General features: G+C 40.5%; 1 pseudogene; it reads right to left on the bottom strand.

Annotated features, from left to right (window-relative positions):
* Positions 1-2,201: 2,201 nt before the first annotated feature.
* On the bottom strand, positions 2,202-2,319 carry LOC126102516 (5S ribosomal RNA; annotated as a pseudogene).
* Positions 2,320-24,145: the final 21,826 nt, after the last annotated feature.

Here is a 24,145-nt window from a genome sequence, read left to right as displayed (position 1 = left end):
CTAACCAAATTGCGTGCATATGGAATGTTGCCTTAGTTGTGCGACTGGATTCGTGATTTCCTGTTAGAAAGGTTGAAACGTCCCCTTAGAACATTTTATACATGACTGTGCTTAAACTGACACACAATATTTCTTTAGCGCAACGCAATCTGACTTTCAGAAATCCATACAAAGGAATGGCCCTGACTAACATTAACCTATACGTTTCACAAATCACTTACCTCACCAAAAATCTTCGTTACTCGAACTACTGCAATACAGCGAGCGCCACTACTGCCAGCTAAATAAAAGATTCAAACTACGGAAGTCACTAACTACTGATAGGGATAGTTAGCAAATGAAAGATTTTAATAGAGAACAAACACTGTATTTACCTTAATAATCATAATATATATAGCAGTTCAATTTCAAAACTCCGCCATCTCTCTCCCCACATCCACCACTGCTGGCGGCTCACCTCCAACTGCCCAACGCTATGCGCTGTTCATATCCAGTTGCCCCCCAACACTACAATGGCAGACAACAATGCAAACTAGCCACAGTCTGCACACAGCACAGCCAGTGATTTTCATATAGAGCGCTACGTAACTTTGCCAATAAGAAAACGTAAACAGCCTACTTACATAAAGAAAACATAAACAGCCTACTTACAAGGTCACAGTTCGTAGTAATAGACGGAAAGTCATCGAGTGAAGCGGGAGTAATATCCGGCGTCCCCCAAGGAAGTGTTATAGGCCCTCAGTTGTTTCTGATCTAAGTTAACAACGTAGGAGACAATATGAGTAGACCTCTTAGATTGTTTCCAGAAGATGCTGTCATTTACCGTCTTGTAAAGTCATCAGATGGCCAAAACGAATTGAAAAATGATTTAAATAAGATATCTGCATCGTGCGAAAAGAGGCAATTGACCCTGAATAAAGAGAAGTGCGAAGTCATTCACATGAGTACTGCAAGAAATCCGCTAAATTTCGATTACGCGGTAAGTCACACAAATGTGAAGTCACACAAATGTAAATACTTAGGGTTTACAATTACAAATAACGTGAACTAGAAGGATCACATAGATAATGTTGCTGGGAGAGCAGACCAAAGACTGCGATTCATTGACAGAAGACTGACAAGGTGCAACAGGTCTACTAAAGAGACTGCTTACACCACGGTTTTCCGCCATATTCTGGAGTACTACTGTGCGGTGTGGGATCCGCATCAGGCGGGACTGACGGATGACATCGAAATAGTTCGAAGAAGGGCATCTCGTTCTCTGTTATCGCGAAATAGGGGAGATAGTGCCACAGACATGATGCGTGAATTGGAGTGGCAATAATTAAAACAAAGTCGTTTTTCGTTGCGACGGGATCTTCTCATGAAATTTCAATCACCAGTTTTGTCCTCCAATTGCGAAAACGTTCTGTTGGCATCCATCTACGTATGGAGAAATGGTCATGGCGCTGAAATAAAAGAAATCAGGGCTCCCACAGAAAAATTTAAGTGCTCGTTTTTCTCCGCGTACCTTTCGAGAGTGGAACGGCAGAGAGAAAATTTTGAAGGCGGTTAATTGAACCCTCTGCCAAGCACTTTATTGTGAATACCAGAGTAATCACGTAGATGTAGATTGGCAGAGCACTCAGAAAATGTAACAGATCTAGTCAAGAAACTGCCTACGCTATGCTTTTCCGTCCTCTTTTGGAGTACTGCTGCGGGGTCTGAGATCACTATCAGATAGAGTTAACGGAGTAGATCTAGAAAGTTCAAAGAAGAGCTGCACATTTTGTGTTATCGCGAAATAGGAGTGCGATTGTCACTGACATGATACAGGATTTGGAGTGGACATCATTAAAAGAAAGGCTTTTTTCGTTGTGGCGAAATCTTCTCATGAAATTTCAATCACCAACTTTCTCGTCCGAACGCGAAAGTATTTTGTTGACGTCGACCTACATAGGGAGAAACGATCATTGTAGTAAAATAAGGAAAATCAGAGCTCGCACAGAAACATATAAAAAACACTCCGTCTTCAGGCCACGATTGGCCTACCGGGACCATCCGACCGCCGTGTCATCCTCAGTAGAGCATGCGGATAGGAGTGGCGTGGGGTCAGCACACCGCTCTCCCGGTCGTTATGATGGTATTCTTGACCGAAGCCGCTACTGTTCGGTCGAGTGGCTCCTCAATTGGCATCACGAGACTGAGTGCAACCCTAAAATTGGCAACAGCGCATGGCGGCCGGGATGGTCACCCATCCAAGTGCCGACCACGCCCGACAGCGCTTAACTTCGGTGATCGCACGGGAACCTGTGTATCCTCTGCGGCAAGGCCGTTGCCTGCAGAAACATATAGGTGTTCGTATTTTCCGCGCGCAGTTCGACATTGGAACAATAGAGAACTATTGTGAAAGTGGTTCGAAGAATCCTCTGCCAGGCACGGAAGTGTGATTTGCAGAGTATTCATGCAGATGTAGATGTAGATGTAGATGAAGCAAGCATTTCTCGGGGTGTTCCCATATTCTCGACCAGTTCCTGTACTTTTCTTACTGCATCGTGTACCCGCAATGCCACTAGGCCATAAAATTTCGGTTCATAGTGCATACGATACGGCACATCAGGTATAATATGTAGCTCACTGCTTGAGAGTCTTCATTTACGATTCTTAGCCGCGTGATAATAAAAGGAACCTACCTTAGTATACTAAGAACGAAACGGTGAACAAAGAAAGCGAGATGGAATCCTTTTGTAGTGACCCTCTGGAGCAGGTATCTAGAATCTGGGAGCAGCGCCGGTAATCAGTCTGTGTAGGAAGTTGATGACGGTCAGCCGTACGGAATACCCGAGTGCGCGTTGGGAGTCCCTGCGCGTCCCGCCGCCGGCCCCGGAGTGCTCATCCTGTACTGTTTCAAGGCCGGCGCACGCGAAACGTTCCGCATTGCGTGTCAGAGAGAGCCGCTCACGGCGCACGCATCTTAAGCGGCCTCCCGGCCGGGGAATGTTAATCTGCTGCGATGCGATCTGTTGCCGGGCAACCGGTGTGGCGCCGTTGCGGTCGCCAGGCGCGGATTAATGACGATTACGCACGACGTTGATTGGCCCTCGCTGCGATGGATGCGCGACTGCGGCTCTCTGCCAGCAGTTACGCCACTCACCTTTGCGCAAGCCAGTTAAAGGGGATAGACTTTGAAAGAAAAAAATGGAGCTAATGAAGCGCCTCTAGGAGCCTACGTGGGCGCCGTTGTCTGCACTGTCTCCGTACTGGCAGTCCTCTAAGGCTAAGGCAAAGTCCGTGCTGGAGTAACGACACGGCGCACTGAGCAGGTGCAAAGTGCCGGACAGCGTAACGACTTCGTGGCACTTTTTTTCTTGCTGTGGTGGGTAACGTGCAAGAAGCCTGACCATCTCTCGGTGCCTTAAAGAAATATAAAAAAGCTCTTTCATCTTGACCTGAAAAAGAAACTTCTACAAACACTCATACTTCCAAGTACTGATTAGAGCAATGTTGTCCTGCAAGGCCTTTCTCAGGAGCGCCTGGCACTGGTAATGAAAGCCTGTGTTCTTTACATCTGTGATGTTTTCGAATATTTGCTCATATTTCACAATCATATGCACAGTTAATCTGTCTGCGTGCAGACAAGAGCAGAGATATTCGTGCCCTCTGTCTTCTCTACTGTCGTATCAACGAGCACAGTCAATCATATCTCTCATCGACCTCAACGCTCTTCTCTCAACAACACGACAGTAACACCCGCTCACATCAAACCAAAATCCTTTTAGTCCCACTGCATCGTTCAACCACCTCTTCTCAGTAGCAGGAATCTGACTCTGGAACAACCTCCCGCATTGTATTAGAGAACTAAGTAACATCTACAGTTTCTGAAGACAGGTAATGACATGAAAGTTCCTAGCGGATTAAAACTGTGTGTCGGACCGAGATTCGAACTGGAGACCTTTGCCTTTCGGGGGCAAGTGCTCAAGGTAGGAGACGAGGTACCGGCAGAAGTGAAGCTGTGAGGACGGGGCGTGAGTCGTGCTTGGGTACTCAGAATGTAGAGCACTTGACCGCGAAAGGCAAATGTCCCGAGTTCGAGTCTCGGTCCGGCCCATCATTTTAATATGCCAGAAAGTTTCATATGAGCGAACACTCCGCTGCAGAGTGAAAATTTTATTCAGGTAATGACATATCTATAAAAGCAACAATGTCATCATTGCCCCTTACGTACTCGTCGTACTCGTTACCGTTGTACACCCGTTTTTGCAACCTGATCTTCCTTGTTTCCCAGTATTCTTAGCCGATGTAGTCTCTCTAAATTTCCTTTCCCAGAACTCGCTATATCAGAAAACATCTGTTTTGTAAACCTATAAACTTTTCTTTCATCTGCCATTATCATTTTGTTATTAATGTCAAGATTATTGTCGTTATTATTATAGTTATTGTTATTATTATCGACCGCATCTCGTGGTCGTGCGGTAGCGTTCTCGCTTCCCACGCCCGGGTTCCCGGGTTCGATTCCCGGCGGGGTCAGGGATTTCCTCTGCCTCGTGATGGCTGGGTGTTGTGTGCTGTCCTTAGGTTAGTTAGGTTTCAGTGGTTCTAAGTTCTAGGGGACTGATGACCATAGCTGTTAAGTCCCACAGTGCTCAGAGGCATTTTTTTGTTATTATTATTATTATTATTATTACTGTCAGTGGCTGCAGCTGCGATATTGCACGTAATGGCAGTATCAACTCCGTTAGTTCACAGTCAGTATAATTTACTCACGCCGTCACTTCAGATACTCAAATAATTGTAATACTAGTTGTCATATTAAAATTGTTATTTACTTAGGTAACTATTTTGTAATAGATGCCATAGATGTGTAACCCTCGTCAGATGTAAGGGAGGGCCAAATCGACCTAACCAGATCAGGTTAAATAAATAAATGAAATATTTAATAAACAAATATCATATAGCGTACTTTATAAACTACTGGAAAGGATGTTACTAAATTGAATTCAGTCAGTGACTGAAAAAGTTTACCAATGTAAATTAGAGACTGCAGTAACATTAATTGATCTTCAGGCCGCATTTGATACAGAATGACACTATGGCCTGCTGCTTAGATTTGCAGATATTATATCATGCAAAATCGTGGGGTATCCAATGGATAGAATGCTTATTAACATGTGATTCAAAGTATTGCCTAGAGAAAATGGTAGTAGACAGCGAAGGCTAAATGATCGCCTACTTCTGGGCTCTGTGCTATCCACAAACAATTTTAATCTTTACAGCGGCTATGTGCCCAATACAGATGCTAAAAACATGCAATTTTCTAACTACCTTGGACTACTTTATCAAGCAGGAAATCTGGAAGAGACTATGGATCATTCCTTCAAGAATTGTTGACTGAAACCAATAAATCTAGAACAGAGGTACATGTTTACCATCTTAATAACCGTGAGGCGAATCACAGATTAGATGTGGTGTTCGATAATTTTCCTCCGAAAGAACAATGTTCAAAATATCTGGGGCTCACTTTAGATCGTGTCCTTATTTTTTAGGAACACATGGAAAATACAGCAAAAGAGTGAACTTCAGAACTGATATTACTAAAAACCTGACTGACTCCGGACGGGGTGCAAAGACTAACTGCTGTATCGGCATTGGTCTTCTCTCCGATAGAGAAGTGTCTGTGCTCCAACACGGAAAAACATGCAAAATGGATGTTAAACTAAATCAGTGAGGATAATGGCTGGCACTACTGAATCAGCACCACTTCGACCACTTCGTACGCTTCCTGTGTTTTCCACTACCGTGAATTAGACGAGAAACAGCAGCTGTTTAAGAGAGTACTACTCATGAGAACTCACTTCCGCACAATCCGTACTATTAACTACAGAACACGCCTATCGACAGACTGCAAACCAGAAAACCACTCTGACAAACGCAAAATGAGCCTCTTGCATGTGATATGTGTCAAGAAATGAAGACAGGTTTGGCAGAAGTTTCCGACAGCAGATTCTCGCCTAGTTACTGCCAATATTAAACGAGTGAATGGATTTAGTCTTCAATACAGAATAATAAATGTGTGGTTCTTGTTTCTGAGAATGGGAGTTTTAAAGATGTCCCGGCGTGCCAATGTGGCTTTGCTGTGTAAACTTCGTAACAACTGATCGAAGAGGTTTTACTACGGAAATTTCCTGGTGGAGTCAATGAATTACATTCGGTGACATTTATGATATCTGGACTGGTTAAGAGACCTAGAAATTTAACAATAACGTACACGCGTTTTGGTTTGTTTTCATATTATGTACTATTTTACGTATATTTAACCACTGAAACAGAAGAATGTAAAATGACTACGTAAGCTATACGAATAATAATAATCGCCGTCGAGATCGGACACTTGGCATCTACTGTTGAATGAAGCATCCTCTTGACTTCTTCATGCACTGAAGTATACAGCTACACGAATTAATGTAGCTCCTCTATGTTCTCCCATGTCATGTTCCTACCTTCCATTGCACCTCGCATTCAACATCTTACGCATAGTGTGAATGCTATTCTTTTCACTTTAAGAACAATCAGTACTGTCTCAGACAATGAAACACGAATGCTTGTTTACTTCGCTTTCTTTCGCTCTGTTATCTCGTCTGAGAAAGCTCTTTGCACTCATCAAGAGTATTCTCAGCCGAGAAAAGAGCTGTACACTGATCTGAGATGTCAGTTCACTAACTTCGTGTAGACCGCTGTTGAGGTGTCTCTTAATTCTAACTCTGTCATCTCTGTACACATATTCCATCAAGAGATTTCTTTTTGACTGTACTGGTTCATTCAGTGAACACTAAACAGAAAAACGATACGCACTTGAACAACGCGTCCGTAATCATTGTACAGAATAGTGTGCACTGTTCAGAAGATTTCTTTTTCAATAGGCTTCCAGCTGGAATGAATGAAAATGGTGATAAACTCACAAGTATTCAAGTTGGAAAGCTTCCGTGTGGCACACACCTTTTGTTCTGTACAGCAGATCCTCGTAGTAGCTGCGAACATTTCGTTGTAATGTGTTATTTATACAGTCACTCACATTTTTTCGTGTTTTATTAATTCTTCAACTCTTTTGAATAGGTGTTCAGTAAACTGTGTACTCACTCACTCCATGAGCAAGTAACTCGGACTCACAGTGTTCGTGGGAACGTGATAGATAAATGAATAAATAAACCTACAGCTTCCTTAGCAAACCTAAATTATTATTGCAAGGTTTACGCATTAAAAGTCGCTGTTGACTGTCATTAGTCAAGAATATTGATAATTTTTTTCCACTTCGGATACAATGGAGACTGAGTTTTAAAAACTTCTTTAGCACTCCTCCGATATTTTTGCCCCTCCAACCAGTCATTGTCTTCTACTGACCTAAATACAAAAACTCATCAATATACCACCATGGACCACCAGCAATGAAGCACTTATTTGGAATATACAGACTTCCAGTAGCGCAGCAGGTGTTGTTTTTTCTAGTGCTCGTATGTTTTTCCTTTTAGACGTCAACATAAGCTCCCTCAGGTATGGCTGTCGCATAGGATTATGACAAAAAGCCTCAAACGATATTGCTTTTCAAGGATTATTGAAACAGATTTTGTTAAAATTACATGTAGATCTTCCTTTAAATCAATGAATCTCCTGCAAATTAGTAACTGAGAATTATTTCTCCATTCTTCTATTTTATTCACGAGTTGCAAATGGGTCGTTGTTTTATAGAGTTTATGGCACAGTGGATCGCCCTGATTCCACAGACAGCCCCATGACCAGGTATGACGTCGATGATATGTTCTGGATTAATACGAAGAGCTGAGTTTACGAGTCTCCAGTCGACACTTTCTTGGAACATTGGTAAGACTGACGGGGCCGTTCAACATTCCCTCTACATCGTCGGATGAAAATCAATGTGCTGCAGTCTAGGATGTGCTGCTCTTGAGTATCAAGTGAAGGTGGCAAAAGAATTTTCTAAGAGATTTGTTACAGAAACGGTTCTGTGCAGTAATGGAACAGTTACTGAATTCGTTCCGTGAATCCTGTGGACGCTTTGAATCTTCCCACACATCTCACGTTGTTTAATGTACTTTTTCTGTGTGTCATTTTTCCCTTATGTAAAGAAGCTCTTAAACTATTTGTTTTCATTAATATATTTCATTAATTTATAACACTATTGAAAATTATATAAAGTTCTGATGTTTTGTAAATGGTTCAAATGGCTCTGAGCACTATGGGGCGTAACATCTATGGTCATCAGTCCCCTAGAACTTAGAACTACTTAAACCTTACTAAACTAAGGACATCACACAACACACAGTCATCTGATGTTTTGTAGCAAAAGCCTTCTCAATAACATCCGATTCCCAACAACTTACAGTGACTCCATGGGTACGTTCACGTTGTTCCGTGGTATGGAAAGCGACAAAAGTCATTTTCTACTCATTTCAAGGCTTTTTTTTAAGAAAAGAGTGTTCCATATTACCTAGGAAAGTAATTTTTTCGGATCTTTAGTCACGATTGTTTAATACGAAAAGTAGGTTATGGCTCTTCAAGCATTTTATGCTAGTGTATGCGTAGGGACTTGGCAAGTCCGGCAAGATAAATATATAAATAGCTCCGCAATATCGCAAGTTTGTTAGAAAGGCACCTGAAAAGTACAAGCTACTTCATGTTGCTTAGAGTTGTTTGAAATCAATTTCGTCTCGAGGTGACGCTTTATTTTGCTGATAGTTGCATAAAAGTGGCTTCATTTCAAACGACACTATAAGTTCCGTTTCTGTAGTCGTGCGTTACCTCTAATAACCACATTTTTTTCCGGAGCAAGATTGCGCACATCATCAGGAGTCAGTTATACATAAGACCACAACAATGAAAGCAGAATACCGGCCTGTACTCTAGTCTTTCATTGCATGTGTCGTTGATTAGCAAGAACAGACACGTGCCAACTTCTGAAGTGGCAATAATTATGACGTTCAGTGTGGGTAACAGACACGTGGAATTCGACTCCAGCTCCCCTCTGGTGCGTAAAATGCAGTTATCGTGTATATTAATTTAGTCTTGATCAAAAGATCGCAGCTCTGCCTCAAGCGTATAGTGTGGGTGGTGTCAGTGAAACATAGTGCTTGAAGTAGAACCATTAGCATATTCTGAAATTTATCCGCTGAGCCACATACGTTGTTATTTACAACTATACACGATAACGAAAATTCGGTTTCAGTTACGCTCCATTTAAGTAGAAAATATGGTTGGCATTGCACATGAGCAACTACTGTTCTGCTTTGTGCTGTGTTGTTTCAGATCGAAATTTGAAAACTCAGAAAGGTGTCCTATGAAGCGTTTAATGTTTTGTTGATGTAACACAACTCTTTCAAAGGTTTTTTCAAACGAAGTATTAGAATACTTTGAATACAGTGGCATTATGTGGTGATATCTTTTTAGCGTAAAGACTGATAGAAGGTGTTTCACAAATTGTAAGTGCACGATCTTCGTTAACAGTTACTGTACAAGTAAATAAATTCTTGAGGGGACATACTTCAACCGTTTAGTGTATCATACGCGTGCTTTGAATATTAGAGACACGTTGAAACTGTGTCCTGTGCCGAGGTTCCAACGCAGATGACTGCAATAAGAAGCCAGTGCGCTAGCAGTAGGTTCAGATACGTTCAGATTAATTACTGCTGCCATCACTTTCTACCCTCCTACATTAGGTCTTTACGTAGATCCTGTATAGTCCATTGAGCAACTAAATGACATAATCTTCATCGCTGATGACATATGCACATTCCCATGAACGGCGCTTGTGAAAGGAACTAGCGCCAAACAAACAAGAAAACATAGGATAGGTCGTGTATGTGCTCCACGTAACATTATAACAAAAGTATTTGGATGAATATGATACAATTTTTCATAATTTTCATGTGGACTCAGAAACAACTCCCAGTGTTAATTTAAGCTAACAACGATTTTGGACTCTCTATTCTAAGGTTAAAGAACAAAATAAAGTACAGGAGTTGGTCTCTTAAAAGTAGCCGACAAAGGACATTTACCGTTTACACTGCTTCCTTACTGTATGAAATACGATTCTCTGATGCAATTTTCTTGGAAAATAATGCGAGAAACCCACTTTCAGTTTAAATATATTTGCTTACTTTTTTGTTGGCCAAACGATGCGTCTTACTTGTCAATGACGCCTTTCTCATACCGTGGCTTATTATTAAATTTTCTTTTTTTTTTTTTGGGGGGGGGGTGAGGGGAAATCAGTGGTAAAGTAACATATAACGAATATTTACTTATGTTATTAATCTGTTTATTTACTCGTAAACCGATTTTTATCTTAAAAAGGAATTGTCATACAGATGTTACTGTCTGACTCTGCTCTTATGAAAGGAGAACTTTATAACACGATAAATGAATACCATAGACAATTCAGTTCATGTAGCCACTGATAAATAAGTTATTTTTCTAGAAATGAGTGAGGGAGGAACCTATTCACACGATATGCAAACTAAATTTTGAGTGCAGAGCTTTTCCATTTGCGGCATCCGGCCATTTCTGACAGCTCCCCTTAAACATTCAGCTTGTGACTACCTGCAGACTCCACCGCCTATTGCAGTAATTTCATTGTTAACGTGTGTAACAGGCCAATAATTTAGTTGTCAAGGAAAAACAAAGATGACTATGGACATATGAGCTTATGTGCCGCTGACGTTATGTTACAAAAGCTTAGAAAGGCGAAGAAGAAAATAAACACTTCAGTTTGTACTGTCAGACGCACAGCTGTTCGCATCTCTCCGCTTGTAGGCTGTAATGCATCAAACACAAACTGGCTTTTCTACAGGATAATCGTCAATAAATAAGGAACGTTTCCCTAAGAATGTTTACGTGGTCACAGGAAACACGGATCTTACCTGCACGCAAGAAGAGAAATGCTGTCTGCAATTACAGAACGCAGATTCTGTTTTCTTTTGTTCGCATGCTTACCTGTCGTTCATCAGCCATCATAAAGTGAAATATCTCAGTGCGTGACGCGCAGTAAATTAATCAAGCGCTACGTAATAGCAGTCGACGTAACTCACTGAAGGAAGCGGCGGACGAGAAAAAAAAAAAAAAAAAAAAAAAAAAAAAAAAAAAGAAGAAGCACTCGTAAAATATTTTGACAGCGACATTGTATTCCGTATTTCCCATCCTGTTTCTCTCTTAGTCTCTTTCTCAGCTTAAATTCGTACTAAACGAAACCTTCCTGCTGCACGACTGTAGCAGAAATCGATCTTACGGAAGTTTCCAATGCCAGTGTTACCTGCGACCTGCGTTGTTGATTGGCGAGAAGCGATGCACAATTAGGAAGACATTAGAAAACGTTTTTGTTTGCCAAAAATGTCTTTTCTATACGATACGTTAGACGTACTTCGCTGATTCCGAAGAATGGTTTTTATTTTACAAACAAATTCAACCAAGCGACATACTCTTGCAATATGTTTATCTGGCATTAATCATTTATTCACTTAACAGCGCTTGCGGTGACGCAGTTAGAAGATACTGGACTCGTATTTGGAAGCAGGGCAGTTCGAAACCGCCTGCGGTCATCTCTACTTACAATCTTTTGTGATTTTCCTAAATCGCTTAAGACGGGTTCCGGGATGCTTCCTTCGAAAGCCATGGTCACTATCCTCCTCCTTCATTATCCATTGTGAGCTAGTGTTCTGCCTATAGTGACCTTGTCGGCGAATGGTCGTTATCCGTGAGTGCACCAAAGCACAGTTGTAAAATATTCTGTCGTTTGTAAATTAGAAAGCAGAAACACCCACCAACTTCTAAGGTCAGTTCAGAGGAAATATCGAGAAAGCTCTGTCTTGAAGTGCATTATTCAAAGGAAGTAGAGAAGTTTAAGGTTTGTCATCTCTAGATTATTATTTATTTTTATTCTATATATGTATTTGCTTATACATCCTGAGATCTCTTGTGCCGGCAATACATCTATTTGCGGTGTAGATATATGAACTTTTACGTAACATTTAGTGGTAATGTGTGTGTACGTACGCTGTAGCATAACAATGGAACTCTGGGGAAAATTTTAACCAACATTAGTACCAACCTAGTTAATAAAAGGAGAATATTGCCGTGGGAGTGAGGACGTAATTGCAACAATTTCTACAAAACATATACATGTGTGATTTAGTATTCACTCGTATTTGTAGTGTGGAGGTGGGGAAGTGATGACTTGCTAAGAGTAGCTCTGGAACACCTGGAGTAGTTTCAGTCAAACTACATACAATTTACTATCAGAAAAAGCAGCACCTTTAGCGATGAAGTGCAGGTGTAAAGGGGTGGTAAGTAAAAATAGTGGAAAAAGGAACCAGCACTGTATCCATAGTTTTCGAGGTCTCTTGGCTGATAGACGGCAGACATGGTGCAATTTCGCTTCTGGGATAGGACTGGTGGCAGTAAGGGGCGAGATGTAAAACACAGTTTGGGAACCTTGGAGCAGTTTCAACTACTGACAGTATAATGAATTTGATGCAAAAATCACATTGCGTTGTGTGTATTGCATTTATTCTTTTATGGGTATGTGAAAAACTAAGTTTGGAGGGGAAAGGAGTGATCATGACCCCTTGCCATTCACCCCTCTTCGATCTGCGCCTGTATATCATCTGAAGTTACGATTAAGGTTAGAAGAAAAGAAACAGAGAGAAGAAGTAGGGCGTTGGAAAAGTGTAAGACTTCACGTGACAAGCGTCTACAACGTGTTGCACATCTTTCCAGCATGAAGTAAACACTTAAGCACAGTATATTCAAGAAGTAAGTCTTAAGTAATTTTGGAAACTGGAGAGCAGTAAGTAATTTACAATGTAAGCATCGAGCTTGTTGTCAAAGCTGTGTAGATACGTACACTGTGTTTTGGATATTAAGCAGCTATTGGAGCAGATACCGAATGCTGAAAGGGTGCTTTTGAACTGTAAGAAATGAAGATACGTCTATGCATCAAGATGTAGTTGATCGTTCAAAGGTGTGTCGGTTATGCACTTTCAGCAATTAAGTATGAGAGGAAGGCACTGCATGTTAAGACAGATGACCCTTGTAGGAAATGACAATAGTTGAAATGGCAATACTTGGCAGTAGAAATGGTGGTGATGGTGGTGGTGGTGGTGGTGGTGGTGGTGACTGTGGTAGGGGTGGAAGTGTTGGATGAGCGGCTTTTCCGGAAGCAGACTTTTTTTTGCAGAATTTCAGTCGGACTATCTCCAACTCGTTCCGGTTCGAAAAAAAGCGAGGGAACATAAAACGTTGGGCTCCAACCGCAAGCCTTTACTTCCCATCAGAAGTTTTGTTAAACTTGGAAATAACTTCTGTGTTAGTGCGTGAACACAAAAATTAAAAATTCAGGGAATAAAAAAAGTGTTCTAAATCTACTGCTATCACATTACTGCACTGAAATAGAACGTTCCAAAATTTTTATTGCTCATTATGTATAAGATCTAAGTCTGTCATTTTGTCGGAGGCAATGAGAATATTAAACGGGTGGTGTGAAAAAATATGTCATTTGCGAATGAATTTAAATTATCAGTAATTTTTATGTAGAGAACAGAAACAATAGTACCTCAGTGTTTTTCACCAAAGTAAATAAAAGTAAGGACAAAGGAATATATATTTTTGTATGTAACAAGAAGAATAAAAGAAATCAAGCCTCCCGTTTCTTGGCAGAAAAATTTGCACGTATACGCTATCTGATCCCACGTATTGTTTCCGTATACTCCTTCATGTGAACTCAAGAGTGGTAAGATGGTCGGTCAGACCAACTAACTATTTGTACCACAAGCTCGTGGAAACGGACATTCCTGTGCTGGTGTTATTTGAGTTACTGATTGCAGACGCTTATTGATGGCCGGTGTTGATATGGTCGTTGGCAGACTGTAAAATATCCTTGATAAGTCTCTGTAAGTCCATCTTTGTACAAGATCGTTGAGGGACCTCGGCTGTACGATATAAAATTTAAAACTAAAGACACCTTCAGCCGTCTAAACAACAGTTCCTCTTAACAAAGGAATGCGACTGACAGCTGAAGGTGTTTTAATTTTCATTTTGTTTTTTATCGCTTAGAAGTTGATCGAACATGGAATTTAATGTGATACTGTATTGCCATTGCTTAACCATCATATGACTCGACTATGTGGAACAAGCAGAGTTCTTTATTACTGACCACTGCATACACGAAGATCATGAAAAACAGTTCTGCATCGTAGAAGCACTGCTGCTGAATTCTACCCAGGAGTATCGACTGGAGATTTACTTTAATTCTCTACTTGAAATGTCAAAGACGCATTTACTGTATGTTCCCTTCACACTGTAGCATTTCCTGTAAAATAATTCTTATTGAATCTCATAGCTCCATACGAATTCGTCAACTGAATTTCCTTCTCGATCCGTAGGTTCGAAAGATATTTACAGTAGGTCATAGAAATACTGATTATTCCTCTTCTTTCACTGTCACTAACAAAAGGATCTATGAACTGAATATCTCAACTAACTGAGATTTCTGTATCGACAGGATTTATGAATTCATGAATAATAAAACAGCTGGCTAGTAAATCTATATTGTTTTGGCTGCTGTAGTCACACATTGCAAAAGTAAAACGATCTCTAGAAGCACCAGAGAAATATCACTTGATCTCTCTTGTCAGACCAAACGAATGTTACGTCACTCCATCTCTTTCCGAAATCTATGCAAAAGCCAAACAATAGTTTCCCTTGAAAAAGGAATGTAAGTAATCAGATTATAAAAAATATCGTCTTATAATTCTTATCACGAAGTAGTTATTTAACCACATCTGTCTTTCCGGAAATTGCTCAATATCCAAACTATAGTTTCCATTGAAAAAGGGATGTCATTAATCATATCATAAAAATGTTGTTGAGTTATATTAAAATTATTCCCAACTGTCAGCGTGAAAACAAGTCACCAATATTTTTTGAAAGAAATTTGCGCCATTGAACTGTTAACTGTTCACTCGTTTCACACATTCATGTTTACGGCTTTACGGCCATTCTCTAGTCCTTATTGAAATGTGAAAATATGTCTGACCTGCCTATGACATGCCATCTTCGAAAGAACATATTTTTGGTCTTATAGACCAGCTGTCGTATTGCATGATAAGAGTAATTATCGAAGATACATAATACGGGTGACACGGTGTACAGTGAAAAACCATTAACACACAGTATGGCTTATTTATCAGCTAATATATTCCTACAACCTGCATTCGTCACTTCTGTTCATCAATTGGCGTTAACTTATATATACGTCATACTCTGTGTTAATAGGTTTTCAGTCTACACGGTGTTAGCCATATTATCACCTTCGATACGTACTCACATCTGTAATGGGACAACTGGTCCAGAAATATATTTTTTCGACGATGACATGTCACAGACTGGTCAGACATATTTTAACATTTCAACATGCACTTGAGAATAGCTATAAAGCCGAAATCATGACTGTGTGAAATAAATGGAGAATTACCAGCCAAATTGCGATAATTTCTTTCAAAAACTTCTACGCGACTGTGGTCCCCCACGAAGGGAACATCATTAAGTCACATATACTTCCAGCACGCCGAACAATATTTTGAGTTAAGTGGTTGAATCAAATACGTTCACAAAGAAAACAAAAAAAAAATTACAAAGAGAACTTAAAATCAGATAAGATAATAGCCGCGTTTGATTCGAACATGAGATCTCTGTCTTTTCATTCTTTAATTCTCTCATACTACAAGCTGTAAGACTTTTATACTTGCAGTATAACGCTGCAGACTGAAGATTTTGGATGGTTAGGAAAATAGAGTCTGTTAGAGCAACCCGGTAGAATGAATTATAACGTTATTTCTGCTCTTGGGAAGTGTGTGATACGGATATTTTTCTTGCTATTAGATGCTGCCTTTCATTATGTTACACCTTCCAAGAATATTTGTGAGTCATAGTGTAGCTCAGCTGGTGCCTAATCATACTGCACTGTGCTGTGTGTTGCTTGCTTACTGTTCTGCTCTCCGTCGCTTGAGGGCGCTGCAACACAGTGTCCATTCCGCTTTATTCCTTTGACCGATGTTAATCTTATCTTCGAGTGTGAGAACGTTTTCTAAATATTTGCGTAGCGTGTATCTCAGGAAGGACATGGAAACCACCGCAGTATTTACCTAGTTGGTGTGAGTAACCACCTGAAAACCGCATCCAATTTGCCAAATTTGCCAAATTTGCCAAATTTGCCATCGTCGTTAATTTGCGAGGCGTATTCCATCCAGGGCAGGTTTGCCTCCTTGCGTGTCGGGAAGGGCGAGTTAACGCCCTCATTTATCCGGGATGGTCGAGTATGCACCCTCTATAATGGACTATTGAGTTACTTGTGCAGTACATATGATAACATAGAGGGAAGTCAGCTAATTTGCTCCTCGGGCATGGATGTCTGTGATGTCCTTAGGTTAGTTAGATTTAAGTATTTCTAAGTTCTAGGGGACTGATGACCATAGATGTTAAGTCCCATAGTGCTCAGAGCCATTTGAACCAGCTAATTTGCTGACTAAAAAGTCCTCTAACACATTGGAGACTTCGAGCTAGGCTCTCAACAAATGAATAGTAAGTGTGTAGGTGGGTAGAATGCCATACAGTGGTGAAATTTTCTTAAAAAGAAATAGAGGTGTCCTAAACATGAAGGCTGAGATGCTCGTTATAGGAAAGTTTCACCAGTTTCGCCACGTAAAACAGCATAACGGAGCAGAATCTAAATATCACCAGTGCTCTTTAAAAGTACACTTAGCACTTTTTCTCTCCTTTCTTTGTCAAGCATTTCCCTGAAAATTCTAACAAGTATAGTATCATTACACTCCTCTATTTACGGCCGTTGATTGTCCATCTGCTGAAACTGCAATAAAAAGGAGAAAAAGACTTCATTAAAGCCTTAAAATCTGCAAAATAAATTGCTGTTTTACTTTTGGCATACGACAGAAATCAGAATATATACTGTTGATATCTATGCGTCAGAGTCGCATTTCGCCGACAAAGCTTTCCAGACATACACTGTCATACGAAATCTTTTCTCAGCTACCATGAAAAATGGCAAAAAAATTTATTGCGAATATACGCCCGAAGCCAGTTATAACACTGATCGTAACCTGAGATGTGACTGAAAAAACAGAGAAGTATATCAACCACAGGCATCGCCTGCGGCAACACAGATACCGTTGTAGTTAATGTACGTATTACCTAATTGACTTGACTAGTTTTAATTGTCAGACAAACATCTTCAGATAGCCACAGCCATGTTGGCAACATGTTACAGTTAGAAAGAAGTGCTGAACATCACTATCAACACATCATCTATTTTTTCCCCTTGCCCTGTTCCACTCGCGAATGACGCCTAGGAAGAAACGGTAAACCTCCGTATGAGTCCTAATTTCTCCGACTACTTCGTTGTTGTCATTTCACAGGTGTGTGGGAGGAAGCAAAGTGTTGCCTGACTTTTCCCTGAATTTACGCTCTCTAAATTTCACCAGTAAACTTCACCGTGGTAACAATGCCTCTCCTGTATTGTCTGCCACCGGTGTTCGTTGAGTACCTACGCAATGTAATCGAGCCGTCCTAACGACCCACATTAAGGTGTGTGCGCTCACTAGGGCAACGAACGACAGAGACTGGATTCGGCCGTACATCGGTATTCGGCTCCTTATCCACACCAAGTGAAGGGGTTGGCACCGAGGGACTCGCTCACGTGGAATCGGCGTTGACTCTGGTAACTGGCCGACTTGCTCCTGTTTTGTCATTATTACACAGTAGCCTTTTAACTTTAATTTCACTGGCCGATATAATGAGGGAAGGAGAGTATTTTGCGGTCATTGCCTGTGTAGCATTTACTTCACTGCAGGAAGCTGATCGTCAGAAAAAGAAGAAGAAGAAGAAATGACACTGGTGGACGACCTCTCCTTTTAAAAGTAGGGAGCAGTGTGGTGGGACAGAATTAGTGTCTACCTTAAAGGTGAACTGAAATATGAGCTGTTTCATATGGTTTTCGTAATGAAAGCTACAGATTTGGCATTGTTGTTGAATTGTGGAGGCCATACAATTTTCAAAGATAACACGTCTTTTAGGAGAGCTGCATCTGTAGCTGAAATTTAACAGTTGCTACCAGTTTTGCTCGTTGCTCCTTGTCGTTCAATAAGGAAACAATTCTCTTTTGCACATCGTCCATATCACTTTCTAATAGCTCAGATATTTCCCTCCGAGCGTCTAGTCTTTTCAGTTTATTTCTATAATCGCAGTTCCTAGTAGCCCATAAACATTCCAGTTCACGATAAAACTCTATCAGATTTAATTTTTTCCCCATACTCGACTCTGTAGTGCAGTATTTTTAAACAAAATAAATACACAAACTTAGCGAGAATAGGAATTACCTGCAGGTGAAACAGCCATTGTTGAAATTAAGTTTTTCAGGACAGCCAGAAATTGCCGCCAGAATGTTTTATTGGCTGGTTTCACTCATTATTTTAACGGCCAACTACTGTACTTTAGAGTGTAAATTCCAGACTTGGTGATTATGCAACTTCTTAAATTAAACAGCGAATCCGGCCACTAGAACATACAAAGCGCGATTTGTAGTTTTCCTAAAATCTTAAACATAGAGCCGTTCTAGGGACACAACAAACCACTGCTGAACCAATGAACATTTGATCTTGCATTCAGACTGGAAGGGAGCTCCGAACGCTAAGCAACCGGCAACGCTTTGATGTTACCGTCATCAGACCCAACCGCAAATAATAGTAACCGCTTCGTTGGCTCTGATTTGCCACCTGTACACACTAAGAAAAACTTATCATGGTCGCGGTTGACAGTCAGGTGGAATTTTTCAAAGGTCATCACATTCGCCATTATCTGTAAAAATAATTTACTTCAGAATCGCGATTTCGGTCTTTAGGCCATTTTCAAGAGGCACTGCAAAAGATTTTGCTTCAACATGTAACTGGACTTCAGTGAAAAGGCCGGTTTTTGACGATGACACATGTACACGACAGAGGATTTTGAAGTTTGACACGCGCTGAAGCAAAATCTTTTGCAGTAACACTTGAAAATGCAACTGTGAAACAAATAATTTTTACAATCGGTGATTAATGTGATGTCTTTAAAAAATAAATAAATAAATAAAAAATAATAAATGAAAAGCACCAGTTTGCTTTTGTTCTACAATATTACTTTTACTGCTAACCGGTTTTCGGCTTACAAGGCCATCTTCAGACATTTACTGAGTATTATCACCAAAGAAGTTAAATGTTAGCAGACAACATTCGAAGAGAAGTAACACATCTAGACTGAAGTAGAAACTACTTTTGAATACATTACGGGAAAGGCAGTGATCAATGTCTTACAAATGTTTACTATTAAAACAGTCTTGATCACGATTTATTTATCAAGGTGACCGGTTTCAACCACTACTGTGATCATCTTCAGACCATTGAGTAGGAACCTCTTTCTGTTGGAGAATCACTTCTCCAACAGAAAGAGGTTCCTACTCAATGGTCTGAAGATGACCACAGTAGTGGTCGAAACCGGTCACCTTGATAAATAAATCGTGATCAAGACTGTTTTAATAGTAAACATGAAGCAGAAACATACAGTCTAGATGTGTTACTTGTCTTCCAATGTTGTCTGCTAACATTTAACTTCTTTGGTGATAATACTCAGTAAATGTCTGAAGACGGCCTTGTAAGCCGAAAACCGGTTAGCAATAAAAGTAATATTGTAGAGCAAAAACAAACTGATGCTTTTCATTTATTATAATGTTGTTCTACCAAGAAGCGACGGAAGATTCTGTTAATAAAATAAAAAATAGAAAAGCTAAGAAAATCTCGGTCAATGAAGCGGTTGGCTGCCGTTCGTTGGCCTAGTGTGTGAGCGCGCCTTCGTGAAACGCGCCGCTTGTCTTAGGAACTTATCTGTGCCTGTATATTCTGCAGGTAGAGTGTAACGCAAAATACTGGATAGCAGAGCTCCCCAGGTAGAGCGTAACGTAAAGTACTTCATAGAACAGCTCTCAGCGGCGGCTGGCTTCATTACTGCACCAAGCTAAACGCGAACCTGTTGCACGGTATGTTTCTACGGAAAGCGATACGCCGCTATTCGGAGCGCCGAGCGGGCAGCCGCGGCCGGCCGGCCGGCGGCAGCGCGCCCGCGCCACTGTGCGCGGCGGCCGGCTCGCGCGGCGGCGAGGCGCGCGTCGCACGGCGCAGGACCGGCGGGCGATCAGCCGGCGGCTGCGGCCGGCGCGGCGGTTGGCGGGCGGCGCGCAGTCGGCGGCCGGTCGCCCGCGCTGCGGCAGCCGCGCCCGGGGCCGCGCTCGCCACGTGGGAGCCGCGCCTCGCTCGCCGCCGCGACACGTGGTCTGCACGTAGCGCCGACGCTCGCACCGCAGCGGAAGCCGTAAGTCACTGTCCGGCTGCGCGAAACGCCGGCCGAAAGCTAACGACTCAATTGGCGAACAGCTCTGTTCGGCACTAATTTATGACTAACCGTTACTGTTAGACTGAGGCTCTCCCGGCTGCAAAAGCGTTCTCCATGTTCATTTAAATAATTCGCGAATGCCAAACGTTCGGTATAAAATCAGTTACCTTAAACAGTTCATTTAATATATATTTTATAGTTGTCGTATAGTTGTCGTAATGTAGTGATAATCCGCTGTCGGTGGTAATGGCATGCTATATTTACTGCATTACCAATATCTTTGTGTTGTAACCACTTTTCCAAGCACATAAGCTAAGCAAACTTGATGCCGCAGCAAGCATATAAATACTCGTTTTATATCCAAGCGTCTTGTTTTTCTGACTTGAATATATTTAAGAAAGAAAAATGTTTAAATGTATACAATAAATATGTTATGGAACGCTCTTGTAATCCTTATAAGCTTCCTCAATAACTCCTTACGTTTATCACTACCAAACACATTCTTTTGGATGCTAGCCAGGAGTTTTGTTGACATGTACATTTATATAATGCTCGTCTGTTAATTACGCTGAACAAAAACAAGTATCATCAGGAAACTGCTCAGCTGTTCTAACCAGAAATTTTACATTCATGCTCTTGTATTACGGAACGATCAATTTTCTGTTGCAGCCGTAAGCTTTCTAAGCAGGCTTTTTAGCCGATAAAGTCTATCAACAACATTTTCGTTCAGGATTGTTTCGCAATGGATGTAAATATTCGTTTTATGTATGCAGGCGCCTTGTTTCTCTGACGTATCTCATCTGTGACATGTATAAATTGCAGATAGAGAAATATGTTTAAATGTGGAAAATGCATATGCGTTATCCATTATTTCTCTAATAATACTTAAAACATTGTGAATAACTCCTTGTATTCATTACTACCATACATACATCTTTTTGCGTTGTACCCAGAAGTTTCATTGATGTGTACATTTAAATAATGCCCGTCTGCCAACTATTCTGTGTAAAAATCACTGTATCAAAAAATTCTTTAGCAACTGTAAACCGAAATTTTTTATGCATGGTTGTGTATTAGGAAACGATCAGTTTGCTATTTGGCTGTAAATTTTCTATGCAAGCTTGCGTACTCATTTTTCCATACAAAGTCTATTCTCTTCAACAGTTTAGATTGCCACTGCACTCATTATTCTGTAGGAATGTGCGTGTACTAAAATTTTCAATTACCATCGGCTATTATTGAACACTTCTTTTGCTGTGGCATTCCAGGAATTGTGTTACGTATTTATATTTTTCAGATTCATCGTCTGACGAGAATGGCATAATTTAAATTGGAAGATCATTTAAAAAAAAAAGTAAAGGTTAAACAACGCCTTGAACAAGATGGTATATTTCTGTTTGTTTTTTGTTTTTGACGCTCTACCCTCAACTCTGTACATATACAAGTTAAATCAAACAGAATTATTAAACAATTGTATATCGTTTTAAGCTCGTTATATTAATTATTACATGTCTTATCTTCTGGATTCAGAAGACTAAAAAGTAATTGCTACCGGTCCGGTTGACAGTACAGCTAACCGTAATTCATGTAAAAACTACAACTCTACTGGCTGGTTACCTGTCAAGTAAACTCCACCTATCAGATTACTGAACATTTGTAATGCTACGACAAGTATGCGAATTACGAATACCTGTGAATAGGAGCAATCTCTCACGTTCTCTGCAACAAAGATGTCACCTCCATCACTTTCGTTTACAAACAAAGTTATTTGCACCTCTCACTCGATCGTATCGACCGTACTTATCGTTACAAAAATCTGTTTGTTGTTAACTCAGTCACTGTGTCATCATCTGTTCTTTCGCTGTAGAACTGCGAAAGTACTGCTTCGCTAAATATACATACTATTTGCGTAAATCTAATGGTATCAATATCTGTATCATACACATAAAGCGGGATTCATGTTGCGCACGGCTAAGAAATAACTAACCGCAATTGAGAATCTTTCCACTCTGTTTCTAACTTACGAATAAAGGGAATAACAAAGAAAAATGAAAACTAATTTTTAATGTCCGTCTACACTATGACGTTATTGATATTTCTCCCATGACATCACCCACAAACGCAATCGTAGAAATACATTACTGGAACATCAACACACTAGTAACAGGTAATTACATACAAATTACTTAAACAGACGAAAGTATTCCATATTTTCTGACTACACGGTTAGCAATCAGTTCATGGCGTCAGTTACAACCTTCTTATATAAGTCTCTAGGAGTCTCTTTATTGAGTGATTTTTGGCGGAATAATTATATAAATTAATCGTGGAAAAGTCAGGTGACTGACAGATCTACTGGAAGAATCCTATGGAAGTGTAATTAATGCCCCAGAGAGGCCACTTACAGATACCTTTATCGACCAATTGTTAATTATTGTTCGTCGGTCTAGCATCATTACCAATTTGGATTAACGGAAAAAACAAAAATGGTTCAAAGTATAGCCAATTGTTAATTATTGTTCGTCGGTCTAGCATCATTACCAATTTGGATTAACGGAAAAAACAAAAATGGTTCAAAGTATAGCCGAACTATTCTACACGAGATTTTTGAATGAACGTAAGAACGTCACAGAAGACTACATAAATCACAGAGAGGCTTACCGCATTTTTCCGGGGTTCACGTTCCATAACGAATCTACGGACATACTGTATCCTCTACACGCCTTTAAAATCAGGTAAATTCTGGCGCATACAGCGGGATGGCTCTGAGTATTATGGGACTTAACATCTGAGGTCATCAGTCCCCTAGGACTTAGAACTACTTAAACCTAACTAACCTAAGGACATCACATATATCCATGCCCGAGGCAGGATTCAAACCTACGACCGTAGCGGTCGCGCGGTTCCAGACTGAGGCGCCTAGAACCGCTCGACCACAACAGCCGGCTACAGCGGGATGTTGACGCTTTTTCTTCCCTGACATCATTCACGTATGGAATGGGAAAGGTGTGTGTGTGTGTGTGTGTGGAGAAATGATGCTGGTACAAATTATTTCCATTAACTTCCTAGGAAGACCTCTGGCAATCAGTTTATCCCGGCATGGATTCCAAGCTTCAGATCGAGACTGGAAACAGATGGCTTCGTTAACAATACAAAGCTGTTTCCAATAAAAGTTACAAAAGTCATTGGCTTTCCGATGTTGTTCAGATGATACAGTACTGCAAATTAAGTATGGTTGACAAATATTAGTAACACCCCGATACTATAATCAAATGAAACCACAAACTTTTGATATCTATCGGTGGCCGATCGGTATTAATTGTAGCATCAGGTACATGATGATCTGCAAAGATGAGTCCGTTCTTACTGCGTTTCGGGACAGACTTTCAATTTTGTCAGGTTTCTGTTCACTCTTTGTTTTAGGCGGCTGTACTTGATAACAGTTGACTGTTTCACGTTTTATCCACTGGCGTCAATTCTGTGGTTTATTATTGTTTTTTTCATCTTTTATTGTATAATGGTTCTTTCAGAGACAGTTCCTTTTCCATATGCCTAATTTTCTCATCTTCTTATTTTTCTGACATGTGCCAACTGTAAGATTTGCATTTTTTTCTTTTGTGATTTCATTCTGACAATGGGTGAGTGCACAAAACCTACTATTTTCTTCTTTTCATTTTCA

Source organism: Schistocerca cancellata, chromosome 9, assembly GCF_023864275.1.
Source record: "Schistocerca cancellata isolate TAMUIC-IGC-003103 chromosome 9, iqSchCanc2.1, whole genome shotgun sequence".
NCBI classification, from domain to species: domain Eukaryota; kingdom Metazoa; phylum Arthropoda; class Insecta; order Orthoptera; family Acrididae; genus Schistocerca; species Schistocerca cancellata.
This window is presented reverse-complemented; position numbering and strand designations above follow the sequence as displayed.